The following is a 5,957-nucleotide window of genomic DNA, read 5'->3' on the forward strand; positions in this document are numbered from 1 at the left end:
ATAAGCCAGAAGACACTCGCAAAAAGTGCACTGAATGACACGTCAAAAATCTGCACACAAGCATTTAGAAGGAAAAAAAGAAGGCTTACCATATAATCACAACAGCACTGTACCTACTGTCTCAGGACACTCTTTTATTTTAGAAACAAAAGGGAAAATGACATTTCTGAATACCCCAGAAAGTAATGGGTGAGGGGGCCTATCTTTTAGGCTATGTCCGGAACATGGCCGCCATCTTGAAATCCATATTGGATCAAGGGCAAGTTTTTCCAATGGGAAGGTGGTCATGTAGCATATCAAAGAAGACCAGAATATTCTAAGAAATCGACTGCCACAAGATATCTCTTGTGTTTGGTTCTCGGTACCTCAGATCCAACAATGCAGGTCTTGTCAATGTGGAAAGAAGTGACTGACGCTGGTGTCCCATATGGTCTAGCGGTCAGGATTCCTGGTTTTCACCCAGGCGGCCCGGGTTCGACTCCTGGTATGGGAATTCGTCTTCATGATAGGACTCAAGAAAAACTTTGCCTATTAGTTACTCTGTGCCATGATGCTGTAGCTCAAGAGTCTTGTTCTGTTGGGACTATGACTGCAGTCTATCAGGGAGCAGTCAGTGTGAGCTGGATGTGGCTGCCTGTTGGAATGCCGTGATCGTGTAGTGGTTAGTACTCTGTGTTGTGGCCGCAGCAACCCCGGGTCATGGGACGATGTTTTTGTATGCTGTGCTTCAAAGTTTTCCATTCTCTCATTGGTCAAAAGACAGAAATGAGGCCGGAGCTTCAGGAAAGTCACAAGTGCAGTCCCTCAGGGGCCAGTGTCGCGATGGATATGGATAACACGTCTGACTACGGATCAGAAGATTCAAGGTTGGACTCCTGGCTGGCTCGGTTACCTTGTGTCTATTTAGTCTTTCTAACTTCTTGTGTATGGTTCTCGGTACCTCAGATCCAACAATGCAGTTCTTGTCAAAGTGGAAAGAAGTGACTGATGCTGGTGTCAGCTGATGGCAAGCTCTTCAGTTTCCCATATAGTCTAGTGGTCAGGATTCCTGGTTTTCACCCAGGCGGCCGGGTTTGACTCCTGGTATGGGAATTCGTCTTCATGATAGGACTCAAGCAAAACTTTGCCTATTAGTTCCTCTGTGCCATGTTGCTGTAGCTCAAGAAGCTTGTTCTGTTGGAACTATGACTGCAGTCTATCAGGGACCAGTGGACGTGAGCTAGATGCGGCTGAACGTTGGAATGGCGTGATCGTGTAGTGGTTAGTACTCTGTGTTGTGGCCGCAGCAACCCCGGTTCGAATACGGGTCACGGCAGGGTGTTTTTGTATGCCGTGCTTCAAATCTTTCTATTCTCTCCTTGGTCAAAGACAGAAATGAGGCCGGAACTTCAGGGAAGTCACAAGCGCAGTCCTACAGGGGCCAGTGGCGCTCAGTGTCGTTTACTTTTGGGAGCCTTGTCCAATCATGTTTCAGTGTTCCCCCAAGAATGGGCAAGAATTGGCCAATCACAATCCTCATCTCCACCCTAAGAATTTAAGAAGGCGTGGCGTATGTTTGCTGACAATTACAGATTTCGCTGACGTCACAGTATCCATGGGATATAGCGATGGGCGGAGTATTTAAGTTAGCACATTGCTGCAGCTCAAGTACTAGATTTGTGTCTTTCTGAACGGGATTTGTAGTTCTTTTCGTTTCCTGCCATGAGAAACCCGTTACAGAATATTGTAGTTTCATTACAAAGAAAGCATAATTAGTCATGTTTAATTACATTTAGTTCAGCACAGTGAAGTGTTGACTAGAGATGAATGCATTCACAATTGTTGATAGTATGTTCAAAATGTGGCGCTACTTTGTTCCAAATTATTAGATGTCAAAAAGTATGAGGACACATCATGTATCATAAAAACTAAGTGAAGTATTGTGGTATTACATTTAGCTATAAAGAAAAGCCAGTTGTACTAACACCCATATACAGTGACATAAGGAAAAACGGTTCATTTGTTAATATGCTAGTTATAAAAGCGACCATTATGTAAAAAGTGCAAATGTACCTTTATATTACAATGTGCCTTTGTTAAAAAATATTGTTTACCTTTAAATTGAAGAGTTACTAACCTCAGTATGATCAGCATTGTCAGAAATGTTTATACTTCTTCTGTCTAAACCTGGTCACAACACCAATGTTTCATCTTTAGGACTTCTGTTTGTATTTTCTTATTGTAAGCAGAACTGCAGTATTAAGAACTTCTGTCACTCTTGGAGGTTCAGGAACCTTTAATTTAGTTCTTATCTGATTACTCTAGATCACTGGAAAAGATCTTAGAAAAAAATAAGTACATAAACACTAAATTCATTCTGCAGCTTCTGTTAGTACTCTGTTTTACTGAGATGATTTTACTACATCAAAAGTACTGAACAAAATCAGATTTGTGACTGCAAATGATACACCTACAGTTATTCATATCTGTGAAATTCTTACCTTTAGACAGTGTATGTTCTAGCTGGCTGCATTTTTGGAACTTACCTTCATCTATTTGCTCCTGTACTTCACTTACTACCTTTAAAGCCCAGCTCATAACCTCTCTCGTCTCAGTTTACTTCCACTGAATTACTGGTGGTAATTCTTGATTAGATTATTTTGTGTAAAGCAATGTTGGGTTTGTGAAAGGTGCTATACTGTATAAGAAATTATGTTCTGTTTTGTTTTGAAACTAAAGTTTAAGCTTGTATTATATTACAAACATTTTTGAACCATTTATTTATTTGTTTGTTTATGTATTTATAAATGTATTATTTATTTTATTAAAATTATTTAACACTAGAAGTCCCAGAGAGGGGTCATTTAACATTTCTACCTTTGGAACCCAGAGACGGGTCGAATGACCTGAAGGATTTTAGCTAACATCCTATAATCACCGTCTTTTGTTCTGCAAATAAGGCCATTACTGTCGCACCACAGGAGGTTGTTGTTTTCCATTGAGTTTAGCCATTTAGTTTCTAGTTAGTTCTATTCAGTTTATTGTATTTGATAATATAAAGACTATACATATTGTATTTAGTTTAGCAAAAAAGCACTGAAACAATGAATCATTTTTTATATATTTTAAATAGATAATTTGAAATTTTAGAGCAAGGTACAGCTGTGAGTAATGACCAGAAGCATTCAAGAGGACTGAAATTTCAGTGTGAAAAATATACAAAAGAACAACTGTTATTTGTTTCCATGCTTTTTATTTTTGTTATAAAAAAAAAAAAAAAAAAAAATACAAGGAATAAAACAATTCCACACATATTTACAGTAGGCTGCAGTGGGGGGCTGCGTGTGTGTGTGTGAGTGGCATGTCCTTCTTGTGTGACTAGCATTTCAGCACTCACTCAGCAGTCTGTCTGCACTGTCGGAACATACCTGGCACTGCCTGGGTATGTCCCTGGTACATTTGCCACATGTGTATTTGTAGCAGTCAACACATCTCTCAGTTGCACAATTGTTCGTGCATCGATGGTTGACCTGACACTTCGCCCTTTTGCCAGGGCTGGGTGTGGAAGGTTGTTGCCGAAGGAGTTTCTCCTTGCGTGCCTTCTTTTCACTCACATGAGAGTCACCTAACTCTTTTGCAAGCTCAACCAGAAAGTCCACCCGTCTCTCCTGCACCCCAGTGCATGCCTGATAAAGAACATGCGCATTCAGTGCTGCCATGTCAATCATGTTGTAGAACACGGCGACTGGCCATCTCCGTGTTCCTGCACGCACGCTGTACTCCCGCACCATTTGGTCCATTACATCCACACCGCACTTTGTGTGGTTGTATTATGTGACCGTGTTTGGCTTCCTTTTGTTGGTATCCTCAGTCTCAACCACGCTGTGCATGCTGCTGAGAATGTAGACGGCCTTCTTTCGTTTGGGTGCATACACTGTCAGTGTGGCACCAGTGGTTGAAAACACCTGAGTGGTGAATTCAGTGCGGTCCATCTGTCTAGCGGATTGAGGAATTTCCCGGCGACTCTTGTTGACTGTGCCGAGAATAGTGTTTTTTCCGGCTAAGCAGTCGTTGTGCAAGTGACAATGATGTAAAGAAATTGTCCGTGGTTACAGTTCTGCCCTTGTCCATGAATGGTTCCATCAGCCTCATCACTACAGTTTCGGACAGTCTCTCCCCGCTGGGACGACTGGGGTCCTTGCCAAGATATGGGAGGACATTACAGATGTACTTTGATTTCAAGTCGCAAGCCACCCAAAACTTGATGCCAAACTTGTCTGGTTTTGTTGCAATGTATTGCAGAAAACAGCAGCGAGTCTTTGACGGGAAAAGCTGTTCATCAATAGTGATGTGTCGACCAGGGTTGTAGGATGCGATGCAGTTGGTGACAAACGATCTCCACACATCGGAGATTGCAGCAAACTTATCGGTCTCCGCTCGCTCACTGCGTGTGAACATGTCATCAAAGCGTAGGTGTTGCATGATGTCTTGGAAGCGGTTTCGGGCCATAGTTGCAATGATCCTTGGGTTTGCCAGGTTTGCTGACCAGCTGTCACGTAGTGATGGAACCTTGGTCACCCCCCGCAAGATAGTGACTGAAATAAATGCCATTAGTTCCGGGAGATCCATGAACCAATCCACCTGCTCCGTGTGACGTGCATGTTGAGTAGTCCATTCTTGAATGCTATGAAGCATGTGAAGAGTGATAAAACAGAGGAAGCTCTGAAGGCGACTCCGGACACTTCGTCTGGCCTTAGCCATTGGCTCTCCATCTGTAGGGTACGGTTCTATTGGGGTGAAATGGAGACGTTTCCCCACTTGTACTTCACGCCACACTGTGCCATCTTTTGCGGTCTCTGTCGGCTCACTCGCCAACCGAGCTCTCTTTTTTGGTAGAGGAGGAGTCTCCTCATCTGCAAGATAAATAATTTCAAATTAACATTTTGTTTTGGTTCTAAATAAAAAGATAGTCAGGAAATAAAAATAGGTAATTTGAAAAATCTAACCTGAAGACAGCTCAGAGTCCGAATCCGGTTGAAGGACTATGTCTTCTCCATCTGAGTCACAAGGGTTGGTGTTGCTCAGGATCAGTTCCAATGCCTGTTGAGTGGTGAGCCTTCTCTGCATTTTGTTTCTTTTGAACAAAATAGGTGAAGCAGTCACCTATTTATCCCCCACAGCACAAAAGGCTGCATGCAAATTTGCTAAGGTGTTAGCAACCTTATGCATATCCCCTGCACAACAATGCAGCTGGGGGGTGGGCAGACACACTCAGGAGCAGCTTACATTCTTTTGCTTACACTCTTTTACAAGACCTTTGTTGAGGTGGATCAACACAATTAATTTGTTTTGTTTTTTGTCTGTCATTTTGAACCCACTTCTTTCACATCTTTTTTTAAAAGAAAAACATAAATAAATTATTTTAGAAAAACTTGAAAACTTGAAACAGATTGTATGTTTTGCAAACTATATGTACATTTGGCAAAATGACCTGGATAATGCAGCACAACATCACGGATCAGCAGCAAAAGGTCACATCTCTCCCAAAACACTTCATGTGTGCTTCAAAACAAAATGTGTGTTTTATACAAATTGTCAGTTCCCTCAAAATGCAAAGTCTCTTGACCTGTGTTTCACATGGTGTTTTGAGGATGTCATCTCGGTTTCAAGAAATGAGCCAAACCAATTGAAAAAAAAAACTGTAAATCAACTTAAATTTGTTCAAAATGTGCACCACCGTGCCACCAAGAGATATAAGTTCAAAATATAACCAGTTTATTTCACAACTGTTAAGAGTATGTTAGAAATTGATTTTTTAGGTAAAATTTATTGATTTATATGGTAAAACTTTTTGACTTATAACTGTACTTAAAAAGCTGAATTTTGGATGGAAAAAGCCATTACATAATGTCTGGCTAATTCTCTGTACAGAACATATTAATAAATCATCATTATTATTTGACTTAATCTTGAATTTA

General features: G+C 41.1%; 1 non-coding gene across 1 annotated transcript; it reads left to right on the forward strand.

Moving 5' to 3' along the window:
• The first annotated feature begins 421 nt into the window (after nt 1-421).
• trnae-uuc (transfer RNA glutamic acid (anticodon UUC)) lies at nt 422-493 on the forward strand. The gene has a single exon. It is a non-coding gene; the product is annotated as a tRNA-Glu (tRNA).
• The last annotated feature ends 5,464 nt before the right edge of the window (nt 494-5,957 follow it).

The sequence above is a fragment of the Trichomycterus rosablanca genome, chromosome 4, assembly GCF_030014385.1.
Source record: "Trichomycterus rosablanca isolate fTriRos1 chromosome 4, fTriRos1.hap1, whole genome shotgun sequence".
NCBI lineage: Eukaryota > Metazoa > Chordata > Actinopteri > Siluriformes > Trichomycteridae > Trichomycterus > Trichomycterus rosablanca.